The sequence below is a fragment of the Nyctibius grandis genome, unplaced genomic scaffold, assembly GCF_013368605.1.
Source record: "Nyctibius grandis isolate bNycGra1 unplaced genomic scaffold, bNycGra1.pri S41, whole genome shotgun sequence".
NCBI classification, from domain to species: Eukaryota; Metazoa; Chordata; class Aves; order Nyctibiiformes; family Nyctibiidae; genus Nyctibius; species Nyctibius grandis.
Window position 1 is genome coordinate 54,971 of NW_027167475.1, and position 20,569 is coordinate 75,539.

The 20,569-nt window shown below is 52.5% G+C and overlaps 1 pseudogene; it reads left to right on the plus strand.

Annotated features, from left to right (window-relative positions):
• The first annotated feature begins 5,096 nt into the window (after positions 1-5,096).
• On the plus strand, positions 5,097-13,150 carry LOC137677210 (guanylate-binding protein 1-like; annotated as a pseudogene).
• The last annotated feature ends 7,419 nt before the right edge of the window (positions 13,151-20,569 follow it).

The following is a 20,569-nucleotide window of genomic DNA, read 5'->3' on the forward strand; positions in this document are numbered from 1 at the left end:
GTGGCCAGCAGGACTAGGGCAGGGATCGTCCTCCTGTACTTGGCACTGGTGAGGCCGCACCTCAAATCCTGGGGTCAGTTTTGGGCCCCTCACTACAAGAAAGACATTGAGGTGCTGGAACGAGTCCAGAGAAGGGCAACGAAGCTGGTGAAGGGTCTGGAGCACAAGTCTTATGAGGAGTGGCTGAGGGAAATGGGGCTGTTTAGTCTAGAGAAAAGGAGGCTCAAGGGAGATCTTATCGCTCTCTACAACTACCTGAAAGGAGGTTGTAGTGGGATTGTGTTGATCTCTTCATGGGAATAACCCCATGCACCTGAACAGGTTGGGGGCTGAGCTGCTGGAAAGCAGCTCTGCAGAGAAGGACCTGGGTTGTTCCTGCATCCTTCCCGTGTCAGCTCACACAGTCTGCCAGGGAGTGTAAAAGCCATGAGAGCCACGGAAATGCCTCATTTCCTGGCAAAAGTGTGGCTATTGTTTGCAAAAATATCAGCAATAAGCACTCCTGTAGCTGGAACTAGACCCTGGCCAAGAATTCACATTCCTGACGATGAAGCTTTTCCTCTGGGACTTCCAAAGGGCATTTTTAAGTCTTTGCTTTGCCGACTAAAACTAATTGGGCTGCGGAAGGGGGTGAAGACCATGTAGGACACATCAATGAGAGCACTCGCTCCTGCGGCATGGGGTGATTTGTGTCGCAGGTAGATAACGGAGGTGCAGCCGTAACGAACCACTGAGGGTGATGTGGGAGGTGCAGGTGGAGGTTTTGTGCCTCCCCTCTGCTGAGGGTATCTGCAGGATGCGGCCAAGGATAAAGGTGTAGGAGAGAAGAATGAGCAGAAAGCAAGGCAACTAGGCTGTCATGCAAAGGACATTGACCACGGTGGCAACCATCTCACCACCAGCACAAACCAGCTGGAGCTTTGTCGGAGAAGAGCACAAAATTTTATCTGACACCTCAGAGAAGCACAGCTGAGAAGTCATCAGTAATGTCACTAACGGGTTATTTTATATCATACTCACTCCCAGTCCGTGCTGATGCATGATGGCCAAGCCAAGAGGGGCCTAGAATTATCGAATCACAGAATTCTTGAGGTTGGAAAAGACCTTTAAGATCATCAAGTCCAACCATTAACCCAACACTGCCAAGTCCACCACTAAACCATGTCCCTAAGTGCCACGTCTCCACATCTTTTAAATCCCTCCATGGTCATCTTTAGCCAAACCCCTGGTGTGTCTGTGTGAGGGTTGGTCCCAGGACTTTGTAGGTAATGGAGTTACTCCAACACAACGATAAGAGCAAGAGGGGTGGCTTGATGTGAGCAGAAGATGAGCACAGTGAGCTGTAGGCTGGTGTGAAGGTTGATTTGGGGATATTCCTCTCTACAGGATGAATTTCCCTGTGGACGCTTGATCCTGTGTCAAGCACAAAGCATCTTCTCATTCTCCACTCCTTGAAGGGTTGTGCCGCGTTGCAGGGGGGGTTGCGCTGGGTCCCCCACGTGCAGTCACCGATTGTAACTAGAAGGAAGTAGGTGGAAGAGCAGGGAGGGTGTGAGGTCCTTGGCAGGGTCAGGAGATGCAGCAGTGAGAAGGCTGGGTTCATGGCTGCAGACCTCTGTCAGCCTCTCCACCCCCTCCTTGCTCTCACCTGGGATCTCCACCCACTGTAGCTGCTCGAGGGGCTTTCTGGACAGTGGTAGACACCCTACATGTTCTGCACTGGGATGAACTTGGATCCTTCAACCCATCTGCAGATCTGGGCAAGGAATGGAACAACGCTGGGGAAGAGTAGCATGGTCAGCAGTCCCACCAGACTCCAGGAGAGTCAACCGAGCTCTGTCTTAAGGAGATGACTCACCTAACTCTGGACACCCACCATTTCTCTCCTTCTAGAGGGGAACGAGTGTTTCTTGCAGAGACTTGTCTGATCGCGTCAGTCGCTTACCTTCAGAGGGGCTGCTTCATGCTGCTCTGGGGTTCCTCACGCTCCAGGATCATGATCCAGCTTGAGGGATGTCTACAGGCATCGGGCATGTTGGAAGTTACAGGAGACACAGTTTGATGACACCATCTTGGAACCGTAGGAATTCCTTAAGACCTTTAAAACTGTTTTTTCCTGCTGCTGCATCCAAGCCCAAGGCTTCAGGAGGAGAAGCTGTTCCCTGACCTTCAGCAGGACTCGGCCACCAAACCCGATGACAACGATGAGGTGATGAGCACTCGGTCTTCCAGGAAGGATGGACACACCAGGCAACAGCCTGCTCAGCCCCGTGATGATCCAGTCGTGCCTTTTTCCTCAGCGTCCGGCCACCAATATGGCTTCTACAGAGGGACTTAAATAGTTTGGAGGCAGCTGGGGTGGGTGGAGGCACTGGTTTGAGTGTCATGAGCCAAGGTCAGATGATACCTGGCTCTTACGGAGGTCCCAGGTGGCAGCAGGTGCTGAAGATCTCATGCTTCCTTGGTGCAGAAGCATAGGGACGCGTAGGAGCTAAACCTGGCACTGGAGCTTGAAGAACCAGCCTGCGGGGAGGTGGAGACACGGCTCCAGAGGTGAAGCATCCCACAAGGAGGTCACACCAATGGGAATCCTGGCACCTGTCCAGAGGCTGGCAATGTGCAGCAGGCTGGAGGTTGATCTGCTGGAAAGCAGCTCAGCAGAGAAGGACCTGGGAGTTCTGGTGGCACCAAGTTCCCCATGAGGCAGCAATGTGCCCTTGGGGCCAGGAAGGCCAATGGTGTCCTGGGGTGCGTGAGGAAGAGTGTGGCCAGCAGGTCAAGGGAAGTTATCATCCCCCCTCTACACTGCCCTGGTGAGGCCACACCTGGAATAACTGTGTCCAGTTCTGGGTCCCCCAGTTCAAGAAAGACAAGGAGCTACTGGAGAGAGTCCAGCGGAGGGGTACGGAGATGGTCAGAGGACTGGAACATCTCTCTTACGAGGAGAGGCTGAGGGAGCTGGGGCTGTTCAGCCTGGAGAAGAGCAGACTGAGGGGGGATCTTATCAATGCTCACAGATACCTCAGGGGTGGGTGTCAAGGGGATGAGGCCAGACTCTTCTCAGTGGTGCCCAGTGACAGGACAAGGGGCAACGGGCACAAACTGAAGCATGTGAAGTTCTGTCTCAATATGAGGAAAAACTTCTTGACTTTGAGGGTGCCAGAGCCCTGGCACAGGCTGCCCAGGGAGGGTGGGGAGTCTCCTTCTCTGGAGATATTCAAAACCCACCTGGACACGAGCCTGTGCGACGTGCTCTGGGTGACCCTGCTTTGGCTGGGGGTCGGACTGGATGATCTCCAGAAGTCCCTTCGAACCCCAACCAGTCTGTGATTCTGTGATTCTGTCTTCCTCAACCCTGCTGTGCACGTGTGCACTCACCAGCAAACTTGAAGCTGGAGCAGCAAGCGAGGAGGGGGTCCTTGGGTCTGGGCTGGGTTACTGGGGGTGACAAGTGTCCTGGGCACCTGAATGAGGGGACACCCATGAGTTTGGGGTGGCAGTGGGATGAGCGTGTCAGTTCTGGGTGTTTGCAGTGTGTGTTGAGATGGAGCAGGGGACCTGTCAGTTGGGTCAGAGGGCTGGGATGTGGGCATTGGATCTACCCCCCACGCTTGTGTGGGCGGAAATGGGGAGCGGGCATGTTGAGGGGAGAGCAGTGGGGAAACAGGGATGAGGGGTGCCCATGCGTTAGGGGGGTGGTTCATGCCCCTGTGTGAGAGAGATGGGAACGGGGCCATGCGGGCACGTGAGGGGAAGGGGGCAATGGTGTTTCTGCAAGGGGGGTGATGAGGGTGTCCATGGGGGACGGGATGTGTTTTGAAGGGGGCGTGGGCATCCGTTTGAGAGGGGAGGAGGTACAGGGGTCAGTGAGTGAAATGGGGTCCGGAGCATGTCCATGATGCTGGGGGAACAAGGTGCCCATGGGAGAACAGGGGCTGAGGTTTGCTTGAGGGGGGGCACTGAGGAGCACGTCTGTGTGTCAATAGTGCGTGTCCTTGTGCGAGGGCTGCACAAGGGGCACGAGTGCGGTGGGACCATGGAACGTGTCTGCAAGAGGGGAACACGGGGGAGGTGGGGTGCATGTTGGGGCACGGGGGCTTAGGGGCTGACCAGGGTGTTTCTTAGCAGGCCCTCAGATGAGAGGCTCATGGGGGTGGTGGCATGTCCACGATGGGCATGGGGAGAAGTATCTGGGGGAAGATGCACAAGTGGGAGAGCAGCAGAGGCCATGGCAGGACTGTTGGGGTGTGGGTGAGAGAGCTGATGGAGGGGACATGTCTGTGGGTGGAGGAGAAGAGGAAGCATGTGTGCTGGTGCTCCAAGCGGGGACAGGGCGATGCGGAGGTCGAGTTGGAGTGGTAGGGATGGGGAGGTGAGGGGCCCACTTGGTGGATATAAGGGGGAAGGGGGAACCTTCTTAATGTTCTTCATCGCAAGCCCATTGTGCTAGAAGGGCGTTGATAACACACAGATGTTTTGGCTGCTGCTGAACGGTGCTTGCACGACACCAAGGCCTTCTCTTCTTTCCCACTCTGCCCCGCGCAGTGAGGTAGGTGGGGGTGGGCAAGAGGTTGGGAGGGAACATGGCCAGGACCTTCAAAGATCATCTAGTCCAACCCCCCTGCCATGAGCAGGGGCATCTTGTAGTCCATCAGGTTGCTCAAAGCCCCATCCAGCCTCAGCTTGAGCACTTCCAATGACAGGTCACCCACAACTTCTGTGGGGCATCCACAACTTCTTTGGGCAACCTGCTGCTCTATCTCACCACCCTTCCACGCTAGATAACAACATGCTAGGCAATAAGAAAGTGGGATCACAGAAGAAGGGGTGGGAGGATATCTCTTAAGGTGGGTGTAACTCTGAAACTGTCTGGGCAGCTGGGAGGTGGTGAGGGTTTGCTTTTGCATCGCTTGTTTTTTGTTCTTGTTCCCTCACTTATTAAACCGTCTTTATGTCGCCTGCCCAAGTTTTCATGCTTAGCTGCTGGCCAGGCTCAAACCACCAGCCAATGAGGGAGTTTTCCTCCTCCCTCCTAGTCTGTGACTTTCACTTTCGGTCTCTGACTCACACTATTTCCTGGAATAGGAGGAGACGGATCAAGGACACAGGAGAAAAGGCAGAGCAGGACCCAGGCTGCAGCAAAGCTGTTTCAGCCCAGAGCTGGTGACGAAGACGAGGGTGAGTCCCTTGCTCTAATCCCTCCTCCTCGTCCCCCCAAGCAGCGTTGGCCAGCCGGGCTGTGGAACGACTCCTTCTGACCCCAGCAAGTGACAGCAACCCCAGCAAGTGACAGGGACCCCACTGAATTGGAGGAGAAAAAGATCCAAAGGTCTAATTAGGCTCTGGGACAGAGCAAGGGGAATGGGTGGCTGGGAGTCTGTGTTCAACCCCCACCTTGACTTTGCACACAATTTAGAATTCCCTACGCTTGGACCCTATACACTAACCTTTCGTCTGCTCCCTGCTGACCTGGCAGTGCCCGTGACATGAGGGGCAGCCTCTTGTCCCACACTGGCAGCCCCCTTGGTATTCCTGGAAGAGGTCAGGGCTTGTGAAGTCCTCAGAGAGGATTCAAAGTCCAGAAGTGGGCAGTGTCCGTGGAGCTCGGTGTTGCTGGAGCGAGTCCTGGGGCGTTTGGGAGGTTGCAGTGGGGCAGCCGCAGCTGTTGTGCTGCCTCTGTGTCCATGGGGTTTACTGGTACCTGTCAGGGGCTGGGTGATGGCTGGGGGATGTAGTGGTTTGACCCCAGCTGGCAAGTAAGTCCCACACAGCTGCTTGCTGACTCCCCCCTCAGCGGGATTGGGGGGAGGGAATCGAAAGGGTAAAAGGGAGACAAGTTGTGGATTGAGATGAAGACAGTTTGAAGGTAAAGCAACAGTTGTGTGCACAACCAAAGCAAAACAAGGAATTCATTCACTCCTTCCCATGTCCGGGACAGCAGGGCTCCGTCACGCGTAACCGTTACTTGGGAAGTCAAACACCATCACTCTGAATGTCCCCCCTTTCCTCCTTCTTCCCCCAACTTTTATTGCTGAGCATGATGTCCTACGGTACGGAATATCCCTTGGGTCAGCTGGCGTCAGCTGTCCTGGCTGGCCCCCCCCAATTTCTTGTGCACCCTTTGCTGGTTTTGGCTGGGATAGAGTTAATTTTCTTCATAGCAGCTGGTTGTTGCAGCTTGAGTCGGGGCAGGGCTCTTAGGCAGAGGACAGATGCTCTCTATTAACCCTTTCCTTCCCCAGAGGGGAAAAGGAAAAGTGAAAAGGGAGAGAGGCTTAAGGGTTGGAAAGTTAAAACAGGTTTAATAACCAACAACAATGAAAAAGAGTGGCGTGGCTGTGGTGCTTGTTGGGGAGGCAGCACATGTTGTAGAAGTTGAGGTGGCTTCACAACACCTACACCTGCACTGATATTTAATTCTCCACCACACCTGAAAAACATTTGGGAAAAGCAATAATAGGAGCATGCTGCTGTGATGGTCCCAAGAAAATCCCAAATTCCCCAAATCTGGCAGAGGCAGCTTAACAGAAAAAGGAAAAGTATTAGAACACTTAACTGGGAACAAAACTCTACAAAAACACGATAAAGGAAGAACTGTGCCCAGCGACAAAGATCGGCATGTTGCAAGCTGTTTTAGCTTCGAACCCCTGGAGACTGTCCAAGAGGAAATCTGATAGTCCCTGGACTGAGCTGTCCAGGTCTCCTCCCACCACAGTGGGAATGCAAATTGTTCAGGGGCTTCCCCTCTCGGGCAGAGGTTTAGCGGTTGGTCGACAGATGCTCTCTCTTAACCCTTTCCTTCCCCAGAGGCAAAAAAGGGAGAGAGGCTTAATGGTTGGAAAGTTAAAATGGTTTTAATAAACAATAACAAGGAAAAAGAGCATAATAAATAATGAACTAGATACAAAACCGCTACTGAGCTCCCCCCGATGACGGTCATGTCTCCGCTGACACTGCAGGACAGGCACTGGGGAGTCCCGAATCAGACGCGGCACCAGGCAGGAACGTGGATCAGGTTCAGCGAAGGCAGGAGTGTGGGCAGAGCCCTCCCTGGACGCCGGCCATGGGGGCACAGAGCGCGACCCTCATGGTCCCTCAGCTTTAACCTGAGTATGACGTGGGTGGGCTGGAATACCCCGTTGGTCAGGTTTGGGTCACCTGTCCTGTCCGCTCCTCCCCGCAGGTGCGACACTTTTACGGTCCTTTCCTTTGTGGAACTGCTCAGCAATAACAAAAACATCCCTGTATTGTCCACACTACTTTCAGCCCAAATCCAAAACACTGGAGTGTGGGAAGGGGATCACCCACCAATGCACAGAAGGAGGAAAGGAGAGATGGGAGCCTTGTGAGGGCAAGGACCAAGCATGTCCCTGTGAGAGGCACGGTGGAGGGTGAGAGGGGTTTTATGGGGTCAGGCGTAAGAAATTAATGAAGCAATTCATAAGCACCTCTCCTGAGCTTCAATTTACCCCCTAAGCTGTCCTTTCCTTGCAGCTGGTGTGACCCTCCCATCATTCCTGTTGTCTAGAGCCCTGTCTGAGGCCATTGCTGTGTCCCACACCCATTTTTGCATTATTAACCACACGGCAAGCTTCAAACTGGTGTTCAGGACATAATGCAGAGTACTCGCACTGTCCCACTGGGCTTACAGAAACTGAGCTATTTCTGTCACCAGGCAAACGGGAAGGGGCCGTGCACGTGTGCTAAGCGTCAGTGTTGCCTTTACAGCATCACTTGCGAGGGGCAAAAAGAGGAGGCGTGGTGGAAGGAATTTGGTGCAATGCATGGTTTGCTTGGAAAAATGAAGTAGGATGATAATGACTGTCTGTGTTTGGACTGTGGGATGTCCCCACCTTGTTAACCAGCCTGTCTCGCTGTCTCCTCTGCAGGCCGTGCTTGTTGTCAGCAATGGCATCCAAACTCCTCATGCCAGTGCCTGTCTGCCTCATTGAGAACAGCCAGAGGAAGGGGCTGGTGGTCCAGCAGGAAGCCCTGCAGGTGCTGTCAGAGGTCACCCAGCCTGTGGTGGTGGTGGCCATCGTAGGGCTGTACCGCACTGGCAAGTCGTACCTCATGAACAGGCTGGCTCGTCAGAGGAAAGGTGAGGGAGGTCCCAGCACAGCATGGCCAAGGGACCTGGGTTTTCCTACTCTGTCTTTAACAGTGTTGAGACCCTTGCATCCTCCCCACAGGTTTCTCCCTGGGCTCCAGTGTGCAGTCCCACACTAAAGGTATCTGGATGTGGTGTGTACCTCACCCTTGCAAGCCTGGACACACTCTGGTGCTGCTGGACACTGAAGGGCTGGGCGATGTGGAGAAGGTGTGGAAGAAGCAGAAGGTCCCTTTGTGCATTCCCAGCACTTTGTGGAAGCTCTTGAGGGCCCAACCATGGTGATCAGAGTCAAGGTGTTCCCACCACCCCTGGTGGCCTTTGGCCTGTGTGCTGGGAAGAGCCAGAGGCCATGGGGAAGGAGGTCGGGGTAGATAAGTTTGACAGATCCTGAGAGGGAAGAGTTGAGGTTAAGGCCAGCTACAGAAAGACATGGAGATGGCATGGGGATGGGTCTCTGCAAAAACTGGTCTTGCCATGGCCTGTTGGTTAGGGGCATGCAGGGAGTGGGGATTCAGGGCTTTGCTCATACTCAGGGGGTGTTGTTGGTAAGAGCCAAGGGTTGTTGTTCCAGGGCGACACCAAGAACGACACATGGATCTTTGTGCTAACCGTACTGCTCTCCAGCACCCTGATCTACAACAGCAAAGGCACCATTGACCAGCAAGCCATGGACCAGCTGCAGTATCCTTGGTGGGACAGCAGCACCAGGGGATGCCCTCCTCTCCCAGTGTGGTGGGCTAGGAGTTGACAAGTCCCAGCTCCTCAAACAGCTGCAGAACCTTTTGGTGGTGCCCAGTGACATGCTTTGAGTCCTTAGGAGTCCCATGTCTTGGACCTCAGGGCTGAGGGTTTTTCTCCCTCCTCCCTCTGGTGGTTCCAGCCCATTCTCTGTCCCTGCAGAGTCTCCTCTCTTCCCCATGAAGTGCTGAGTGGTTGCAGGATGGCGATGCCCCTGCATTCAGAGCTGAGGTCCCTGTTTCCTTAGCCAGCTCTCCAGCTATGTGGTGAAGCTGTCTGAGCATATCAAGTTGAAAGCAGCACCCGAGAAGAGTGAAGATGAACTGAAGGATTCAGAAAAATTTGTCCTCTTCTTCCCGACTTTTGTCTGGGCTGTCCGGGATTTCACACTGCGGCTGGCGTTGAATGGGAAGAAAATCTCTGAGGACGAATACTTGGAGAATGCACTGAAGTTAAAGGCTGGTAAGGGAATGGTGCTGTGCTGCTGGAGATGTCCAGCCTCAGACACAGCAGCATTGGAGTGTAATTCAACAACAGCCCAAGCCTGGTGAACTTGCTCCATGTCCTCTTACCCCACAGGTAGCAGCCCGGAGATCGAACGCTACAACCAGCCCCGGACATGCATCCGCCAGTTCTTTCCAGGTCGCAAGTGCTTTGTTTTTGACCCACCAGCCAGCAAGAGGGACCTGGACCACTTGGAGGAGCTTCAGGATGATGAGATCGATCCTGAATTCCTGCAGCAGGTGGAGAAATTCTGCAGCTACATCTGGGAAACGTCTCCACCTAAGACCGTCTGTGGTGGGCACTTCGCAACAGGGAACAGTGAGTACTGCTGTGCAGAGGGTTGGATGGGCAGCAGCTCTTGGTCCTGTGTGTGGGGTAGGATCCAATGCAGAGTCAAATGAGGCAGGTGGGGAAAGGGAGAGCTTTTGTGCTGGCTGCTGTCCATGGCGCTGGAGTTGGAGCTTCTGGATGTTGCAGGCAGGGTGGGATAGAGTTAGGAAAAGAAGTTGAGGAAGAGTGTGGGAGGGAGGCAGCAGGGATATGGCCGGGCCCAGGGTGAATGGCAGCCTGCGTTTTGTTCAGGCTGCAGATGTCTCATCCTTGGTCGTCCTTGGCAGTGCTGGGGAAACTGGCAGAGACCTACGTGAAGGCCATCGAGAGTGGGGCAGTGCCGTGCCTGGAGAGTGCGGTGGTCGCCCTTGCAGAGATTGAGAACACAGCAGCAGTGAAAGCGGCTGTGACGTTGTACCAGTATCTGATGAAGCAGCGGGCGAAGATGCCCACGCAGACTCTTCAGGAGCTGCTGGAGCTGCACACCAAGTGCGAGCAGGAGGCACTGAAGCTCTTCATGGCACAGGCGTTTGAGGATAACATCTGCTATTTCTAGGCAGATCTCATAGTAGGTCATCCCCAGCCCAGCCAGAATTCCCCAGGGACACCATCATCCCCTTAGCTCTGGGAAAATAGCATGGTCCTGGGGAACAGGGATCTGCCTGCCTCCTGCCAGAGGACACTGCTGTGTCCTCTCCAGAGGACACTCAGTCCCAATGCCCGCTCCCACACTCTGCAGACTGGAAGCTGTCCCTGCTGCGCTCCCTTTTCTCCCTAGGTTCTTAAGGCCTGCTCCAATGGGGACGAAGCTCAGGCCTGCCCGATCTTTTGCTGTACCCAGATGTGTCTGTGCCCTGGCTCGAAGCCTGTAGCCTTCCACACCTCCCCTGTGCTGCTGACGAATTCTTGTCCCTGTGTTTTGTGAAGCCCGTGGTCTCTGGCATGCTCTCTGCCCCTGTGCACCTTGGTGCAGAGATGTCTGTGGGTGCAGAAGGCCCTCCCCATCTGTCACCTCCCAGCTGATTACCCCCAGACGGGAGATCCCAATTCCCATGTTGACCTGGCTTGATTTTTGCCTGGCATGAGAGTGGTGGATGCAGCTCAGCCTGGGCTGATGCCTTCCCTCTGCATCTTTCCGCACAGCGCCAGGTACAGCAGGTCAAGGAGAAGTTCTGCACGGACAACGAGCAGGCGTCCCGTGTCAAGTGCGAGGCTGCTCTCAAGGACCTCTCCCAAGACATGGAGAGACGAATCAGTGATGGTGCCTACAGTGTGCCAGGGGGTTACAAGCTGTTCAAAGGAGACGAGCAGGCACTGTTGAGGAAATATCGGGAACTTCCTGGCAAGGGAGTGAAGGTAGGAACAAGAGCAGCTCCCCTTCAAGGGGAGAGGCTCCATGTCCCATCCCCTTCCCCCAAGATACCATTTCTCCCCAGCTGCTCTTTCTCCCCTTGACTCCTCTTCTACCTGTGGTCCTCCAGGCTGATGCTGTCCTGCAGGAGTTCCTCCAAAGAAAACAGGCTGTGGCCAAAGTCATCCTCAAAGCAGACATCTCCCTGATAGAGAAGGACAAGGAGCTGAAAAGTAACTTGTGGTCTGGAGAAATGCCACTGCCTGTAGAGGGGCAAGCATGATGGAGTGTGACAACAGGACTCCTTGGGGGCTTGTGCGCTCAGTTCCTGCCCTTGCAAGACCCTTGTTTCTCTGTCACCAGGTGAGCAAGACCGGCGTGAGAGAGCTGAGCAGGAGAGGGAGGTCCAGAGGAAGAAGCAGGCAGAAGACAAGCAGAAGTTGCAGGACCAGTTACGCAGCTCTGAAGAGCACTCGGTTTGGCTGAGAAAGAAGCTGGAGGAGAGCTGTGAGAAGCAGCTGGAGGAGCACCAGAAGATGATGAGCCATAAATCAAAGGTACCAAGTGGGAGAGCACAGGAGCTAAGTTGTGGCTAGGCGGGAAGAATGGCACAGCTGGGTCCCTCCCGTTACTTCTTGTCTCTGTGTAACTCTCACTGCACGTTCCATGCCCTTGTTGACAACCTGCCTGTCTTCACAGGAGGAGAGTGCGTTGCTCAACGATGGCTTCTTTGACAAAGCCACCCACATGCAACTGGTGAACAGTAGACTGGAGCAGGAATATTGCACCACCAAGAGCAACGTCACGTCTTGGATCGACATAATGGTAAAGATACTGTTAGACTTGGCAGTTGTCATATTTCACCATTGGAGGTCCGGTAGTGGGGCATCTCTCCCACATTCTTCATAAGCCCTGTGATAACAAAGTAAGAGAGGTGTGTAGTGTCCCCACGTACAAAGGTGAGACATTTTGAAAGCCCTCCATGCAAGATGCTTGCCATAGAGTGTTTTCATGCATGCCTCTTCCAGGAGATGTTCTCCCCTTCCCTCCCAGAACACCTGATCTCTCACTTAATCTGAAGGCTGGGTGAACATTTAAAGCCAGGGTGGCCTGGGGCACAGAAAAGCTGTAATGGCAGCAGGCAGGTCTGGGAGCATTTTGCCATGCTCAGAACATGCCATTGGTGGAATCTAACCCACCTCTTCTAGAGACCTCCTCACCAGGGCTGTGGGAATCATGCCCAAGAGAACTTTAAGCTCACGTCCTAAGGTCACACTTACTGCAGCAGCATGAAGTAGCATGGAGGTTGTGAATAAACAGGAATCCATGTGGTGAGCACTACGTGGTTTGCTTGGCATCATTCCTGGGCAGAGTGACCCAGAAGGAGTGAGCCCATGACCCAGGGAGCAGTGGATGAAAGCCATCGTCTGCTATGTACCTATTGCCACCCTGGTCCTTAGCAAGGCTCTTCTCACTTTGAACTTGTGAGGGAGTTCTCCCCACAGGGCTGTTCTGCTCTCTGTTCACTCACCCCATCTCCATGCTGCTCCCCCTTTCCTTTCTTCGGACCAAGAACTCTCTGAGTGCCCCTTCCCAAGGGTGTCTGTGCTGACACTGCAGGAGATGGCTGTAGAGTGTTCATGGGAGGTGTGTGTCCCATTGTACTGGTTTTGGCTGGGATAGAGTTCATGTTCTCCTTAGACCCTGGTGTGGTTCTTTGTTTTGGAATTGTTGATAACACACCCCTGTTTTAGCTCTTGCTGAACAGCATCAAGACCTTTTCTGCTTCTCACCCAAAGGCGAGTAGGTTGGGGGTGGGCAAGAAGTTGGGAGGGGACACAGGTGGCACAGCTGACCCCAGCTGACCAAAGCCATATCCCCGACCATATGACACTGTGCTCAAGGAATAAAAGCTGATGGAAAGAGGGAGGAAAGGAGGTTGTTTGGAGTTATGGCCTTTGTCTTCCCAAGCCACCATTACATGTGATAGAGCCCTGCTTTCCAGGAGATGGCTGAACATCTGCCAGCCGATGGGAAGTAGTGAATGAATTCCTTATTTTGCTTTGTTTGCGCACATGGCTTTTGTTTTACCTATTAAACTGTGTTTATCTCGAGCTATGTGTTGTCTCACTTTTACCCTTCCTTTCTCTCCTCCATCCCACAAGCGGTTTGGGGCTTATCTGTCTAACAGCTTTCACCCGTAACACCCATGGACAAAGGGGTTTCCGTCTTCCCTACAGGGAATTAAATCTTCAGCTGCACCATGAGAAGAAGCAGGGACTCCAACTGTTGCAGTACTGTGAAGGTGTAGAGGTTTTTGAGTTCGTTATGGCCAGAGGGGCTGGTCCAAAGGCAGTCACCCCAGTGGCAGTAGCCCCTGACATGACTTCCCTGCTGCGTGGGCACTCCATCCCTGCAGGGCAGCTGATCTCCTGAAACGTCCTCTGAGTTTGGAATCCTTGTCCCTGCACAGGGTCCTGCTTCGCCCAGTGTAGGTAAATGAGCATGGTTCCTCTCAGCCCTGTTTGACTTCTTCCTGAGGATAAGCACCTTCAACAAAGAATCATAGAAGGGTTTGGGTTGGAAGGGACCTTAAAGATCATCTAGTTCCAACCCCCTGCCACAGGCAGGGACACCTTTCCACTAGACCAGGTTGCTCGAAGCCTCATCCAATCTGGCCTTAAACACTGCCATGGAGGGGGCAGCCACAACTTCTCTGGGCAACCTGTTCCAGTGTCTCACTAGATATTTCTTCCTAATATCTAATCTAAATCTACCCTCTTTCAGTTTAAAACCATTCCTCCTTGTCCTATTACTACTTGGCCTTCTTAAAAGCCCCTCTCCCACTTTCCTGTAGCTCCTTCAGGTAGTGGAAGGCTGCTCCAAGGTCTCCCCAGAGCCTTCTCTTCTCCAGGCTGAACAGTCCCAGCTCTCCCAGCCTGTCTTTGTAAGAGAGGTGCTCCAGCCCTCTGATCATCTTCCTGGCCCTCCTTTGGACTCACTCCAACAGCTCCATGTCCTTCTTTTGTTGGGGCCCCCAGAGCTAGATGCAGAACTGTAGGTGGGGCCTGACGAGAGTGGAATAGAGGGGCAGAATCCCCTCCCTCGACCTGCTGGCCATGTTTCTTTTGATGCAGCCCAGGATACGGTTGGCCTTCTGGGCTGCAAGCGCACATTGCTGCCTCATGGTGACCTTCTTGTCAGCCATCACCCCCAAGTCCTTCTCCTCAGGGCTGCTCTCAATCCATTCTCCACCCAGCCTGTGTTTGTGCTTGGGACTGCCCCGACCCACATGCGGGACCTGCTGATGACACAAAACTGGGAGGAGTGGCTGACACACCAGAAGGCTGTGCTGCCATTCAGAGAGACCTAGACAGGCTGGAGAGTTGGGCGGGGAGAAATATAATGAAATATAACAAGGGCAAGTGTAGAGTCCTGCATCTGGGCAAGAACAACCCCATGTATGAGTACAAGTTGGGGACAGACCTGTTGGAGAGCAGCATAGGGGAAAGGGACCTGAGGGTCCTAGTGGACAGCAGGATGACCATGAGCCAGCAATGTGCCCTTGTGGCCAAGAAGGCCAATGGCCTCCTGGGGTGTATTAGAAGGGGTGTGGTTAGCAGGTCAAGAGAGGTTCTCCTCCCCCTCTACTCTGCCCTGGTGAGGCCGCATCTGGAATATTGTGTCCAGTTCCGGGCCCCCCAGTTCAAGGACGACAGGGAACTGCTAGAGAGAGTCCAGCGCAGAGCCACGAATATGATTAAAGGAGTGGAACACCTCCCTTATGAGGAGAGTCTGAGGGAGCTGGGTCTCTTTAGCTTGGAGAAGAGGAGACTGAGGGGTGACCTCATTAATGTTTATAAATATGTAAAGGGCAAGTGTCATGAGGATGGAGCCAGGCTCTTCTCAGTGACATCCCTTGACAGAACAAGGGGCAATGGGTGCAAGCTGGAACACAGGAGGTTCCACATAAATATGAGGAAAAACTTCTTTACAGTGAGGGTAACTGAACCCTGGAACAGGCTGCCCAGAGAGCTTGTGGAGTCTCCTTCTCTGGAGACAATCAAAACCCGCCTGGATGCGTGCCTGTGTGATATGGTCTAGGTAATCCTGCTCCGGCAGGGGGATTGGACTAGATGATCGTTTGAGGTCCCTTCCAATCCCTGACATTCTGTGATTCTGTGATTCTGTGACCTTGCACTTGGCCTTGTTGAACTTCATGCAGTTTGCACAGGCCTAGCTCTCAAGCCTGTCAAGGTCCCTCTGGATGGCATCCCTTCCCTCCAGCGTGTGAACCACACCGCACAGCTTGGTATTGTTGGCAAACTTGCTGAGGGCGCACTCAATCCCACTGTCCATGTCGCCGACAAAGATGTTAAACCGGACCGGTCCCAGCACCAACCCCTGAGGAATGCCACTCGTCACTGGTGTTCGCTTCGTCATTGAGCCTTTGACTGTAACTCTTTGAGTGCAACCATCCAGCCATTTCCTTCTCCACTGAGTGGTCCATCTGTCAAGTCCCTGTCTCTCCCATTTAGAGGCAAGGATGTCATGCAGGATAGTGTCAAATGCTTTGCACAAGTCCAGGTAGATGACATCAGTCACTCTTCCCCTATACACCAGCACTGTATCCCCATCGTAGAAGGCCACCAAATTTGTCAGGCGTGATTTGCCCTTAGTGAAGCCATGTTGGCTGTCACCAATCACCTCCTTGATTTCCATGTGCCTCAGTATAGTTTCCGGGAGGATTTGCTCCATGATGTTGCCAGGCACAGAGGTGAGACTGACTGGCCTGTAGTTCCCCGGGTCTTTCTTTTTTCCCTTCTTGAAGATGGGGGTTATGTTTCCCCTTTTCCAGTCAGTGGGAACTTCACCAGACTGCCACGACTTCTCAAAAATGATGGATAGTGGCTTAGCAACTTCATCCGCCTGTTCCCTCAGGACCTGTGGATGCACGTCACCAAGTCCCATGGACTTGTGCACCTTCAGGTTCCTTAGATGGTCTCGAACCTGATCTTCTCCTACAGTGGGTGGCTCTTCATCCCTCCAGTCCCTACCTCTGCCTTTTGAGACATGGATGATGAGGGTAGAGCACTTGCCGGGAAGACTGAGGCAAAAGAGTTGCTGAGTACCTCAGCCTTCTCCATATCCTGGGTAACCAGGTCTCCCATTCCCTTCCAGAGAGGGCCCACATTTTCCCTAGACAAACATCCCTAGTCAACATATGGAAAGGCAGAAGAGGTGGGCCAATGGGCAGGGACATTTGTGATGTGGTTGCTTGAGGCAAGTGAGATGAATTTCACTGAGACAGCAAAGTTTACTCCAAATCACATGGAGAAGTGTAAGGGCTCTGAGCATCTGTCTGCATCCACGCTGCTCCACTTGCTGCCTCTCTGCACCATCCACGAGTGAAGATGGCATTGAGGTCTGCCTTTTGCCTTCTAAGACTGAGCAAATCCACTTCACTCAGCCTCTTCTTGTGCTTTATAAGCATCAGTCCCTGACCATCTTGGTGACCCCAATCAGATCAGATTTAGAATCCTGGCCGTGATGCCAATTTGTCATGGCTGGGCGATTTAGACCACTTAAAGAACCACAGTCAAAGGTGTCAGCAAAAAAGTTTTTATTGAAATATGATATTGAGAAAGTGCGACTTAACAAAGTTTAAGGCAAGGTTCACTCTATTACTTATGCACAAAGGATATAAGAATGATTCAAAACTACCAATGCAGAATCAAAGTTAGCAATACAAAATCAAATTTGCCAATACTAAATACCAGGTTATGTGTGTCATTGGAGCCCTCACTACAAGAAAGACATTGAGGTGCTGGAAGGAGTCCCGAAAAGGGCAACGAAGCTGGTGAAGGGTCCAGAGAACAAGTCTGATGAGGAGCGGCTGAGGGAACTGGGTGTGTTTAGCCTGGAGAAAAGGAGGCTGAGGGGAGACCTTCTCGCTCTCTACAAGTACCTGGAAGGAGGTTGTAGTGAGGTGGGTGTTCATGTGTCGTCCCAAGTGACAAGCGATAGGACGAGAGGAAACGGCATCAGGTTGCACGAGGGGAGGTTTAGCTTGGATGTCAGGAAAACTTCCTTCACTGAAAGGGTTGTCAAGCAGTGGAACTGGCTGCCCATGGAAGTGGTGGAATCACCATCCCTGGAGGTATTTAAAAGACATGTAGACGCAGCTCTCAGGGGCATGGTTTAGTGGTGATTTGGCAGTGCTTTGTTAACGGTTGGACTTGGTGATCTTAACGGTCCTTTCCAACCAAAACGATTCGATCATTCTACAACTTTCAGTGCTGCAAACTCAATATCACACAGAAGGAAGAGTGATGGCAGCTCCAGTGCCCTCAAAGTGGAGACATGGGCAAGTCCTTGAGGAGCAGCAGGTGAATCGGTCTGAGACCTGGTGCAGAATGTTGTCCCCACTGTATGGACATTGACTGGTCTTCTAATCATGACTTTGCCTCTTCCATTGATGACTTTGGGGCTGGTCCGAGAAGGTCTTGGATAGATTCCCTTTAGGTTTGTTCCTCTTTCGACAAATTACAAACTCAAAACCACTTGGGGACAAACACAACGTACTGCTCTGCTGTTTTGAAAGTCCTACTTGTCTAAGGCAGTTAAAGGTGGCTTTAAAAGGGTTGTTTTTCAATGAAATTATTTTGTTTAATTTAACACTTCACATGTTTGCAGTCCCGTTTATACAAAATATATGTGCGGGTGGTGAGCTGCATGGAGAAGGCCTTGAGAAACAGAGAGTTGGAGGCCTCTCATGGGGTGGCCAAGAGTGTCCGAGCGCTGTTCTGGGCTTCCTGGCAGATGAAAGGTGACTCAGACAGGACCTTGCACTTGGCCTTGTTGAACTTCATGTGGTTCGCACATGCCCAGCTCTCAAGCCTGTCAAGGTCCCTCTGGATGGCATCCCTTCCCTCCAGCGTGTCGACTGCACCACACAGCTTGGTGTCGTCGGCAAATGTGCTGAGGGCGCACTCAATTCCACTGTTCATGTTGCCGACAAATATGTTAAAGAGCACCAGTCCCAGTACCAACCTCTGATGAACCCAGTCGTCACTGGTCTCCACATTTAGATTTCTTTTCTGTCCTACATTTAAATCTCATTCTGAGGCATCAACAAAAAGCCTCTTGGGTTGAAGGGACATCTCATCCAAGACCACAGACACAAAGGCCGTCTTCTGTCCCACACAAGGCTCCATAAAAGACTCTGTGTCATAGGATCAAATAATGGTTTTGGTTGGAAAGGACCTTTAAGATAATCAAGTCCAGCCATTAACCTAACACTACCAAGACCACCGCTAAACCACATCCCTGAGTGCCATGTCTACATGTCATTTAAATACCTCCAGGGATGGTGACTCCACCACTTCCCTGGGCAGCCTGTTCCAAAGCTTGAAAAGCCTTTCAGTGAAGAAAGTTTTCCTGACATCTAATATAAACCCTCCGTGGCGCAACTTGAAGCCGTTTTCTCTCGTCCTTTTGCTTGTTACCTGGGTAGAAGAGACCAACACAATCCCGCTACAACCTCCTTTCAGGCAGTTGTAGAGAGCGATAAGATCTCCCTTGAGCCTCCTTTCCTCCAGACTAAACAACCTCAGTTCACTCAGCCGCTCCTCATAAGACTTGTGCTCTAGACGCTTCACCAGCTTCGTTGCCCTTCTTTGGACTCGCTCCAGGACCTTGATGTCTTTCTTGTAGTGAGGGGCCCAAAACTGACCCCAGGATTCAAGGTGCAGCCTCACCAGTGCCAAGTACGGGGGACGATCCCTGCCCTAGTCCTGCTGGCCACACTATTTCTGATACAGGCCAGGATGTTCTTGGCCTTCTTGGCCACCTGGGCACACTGCTGCCTCATATTCAGATGGCTGTCGAGCAGCATCCCCAGGTCTTTTCCACCAGGCAACTGTCCAGCCACTGCTGGGAAGTCCACTGGGAACTGCTGTGGAAGTAAGAAGGACATTGCAGAAAGGGGAAATACCCTTCATATTTCCAGATATTCCCTGCTGAAACATTTTTTGCAGAACTTTTCCCCGCTTCTCCTCAAATTGCACCAGTAGATCGTTAGAAACCTCTTTTCTCCTGCTGGGGGGAGCTCAAGTCACAAGAGGGTCTGAAATCTGCAAAAATTGAGTATATCTCATAAAACAATGCTGCAACCAGATGGTGCTGTTCCCCAAAACAGGGACAGTGTAGTAATGCCTGGACGACCAGAAGAGTCACCTCATCATAGTCCTCAGTTTTATGGCCAAGTCCAAGCAGGATTTCAGTAAAATTCCTGCTTTGGCCCGTTTTCACCCTGACATCATCTGCATCATCATGAACAAGGGGAGGTAACTCATAGTCCTGATAGGAAGTGTTAAATGTGGTATTCCAGTGGGATTTGGTGGGTGAGCCCATATCATCTCAATGAGCTTTTCTCACCAACCCTCATTTCTCACCAACCTTCATTGCTTTCCAACTGATGCTTCTTCACCAAAGCCCAGACAGATGTTGAAGGCCCAGGCCTGAACTTAAATGAGTTCCTGGGACCATGGGCGTGGGGTGTGGGTCTCCAGGTAAGGCTGGTGAGGTCCATTAAGGCCTACTAGTGCCCTCAGGGCCTTGCTGCTACCCAACATAACCATGGCCAAGGGAGGAGGCCTAAAAGAATCAGTGAAGGTTGGTGAGGGTGTGTGCCATCTTCCTGGCCCCCTCAGGCTCATTGCGACCTCGGATGGGGGTGATGACCCACTGGATTTAAGCGTATGAGTCAAGGGAGGTAAAGAAGCTCATGAGGAGTCCCTCAGGGAAGACGGAAGGTGTGGTGTACTGAACCCTCCATCCCTGGCCTTGCTCTTGGGGGTCCAGGTCCTTCTGATCGAGGCCCAGCCTGTGAATGCACTGAGGTCAGTAGTGACCCCCCACAGCATGCTGGGATCGGGGCTTCTTGGGGCCAGGTTGCTTGGGAATGAGATCAAAAGCTGGTGGTAAACTCTGTCTAAGGATGATGGCTCACCCCATCTGCAGCTGCACCTGGGAGGAGAGCTGTAGTGTCAGCAGGTATCCTCTGAGCTCCATCATCCAACGAGCTTTCTACCATTGAAGTTGTCCATGCATCCAGACTGCAATGTTCCTACTTGGGTAGAAGGGCATCATGGGAGACTCAAAAGCCTTGCCAAAGTCAAAGTAAATGGCTTCTGTTCCTCTTGCCTCGTCCACATCTCTAAACAGTTCATCACAGATGGTGATCACATTGGTGAGGCGTGATTTACTGTGGGTAAATCCATGCTGATTCTTCCAAATCACCTTCTCATTTGTGATGTGCCCAGAAATGGGTTTCAAGAGACCTCCTTACGTGAGGGGTAGTACCAGAGACGGGAGGAAGTGAGACTGACTGCACTGAATTACTCAATATTGACCTTCTGGCCATGTTTGATGATGAGTGCAACACCTTCCTTTCACTGGCCACCTAGGACCTCTCCCAATCTCCGTGATCTTTCTAAAGCTGATAGGGAGCAGCCTTGTAAGGACATCAG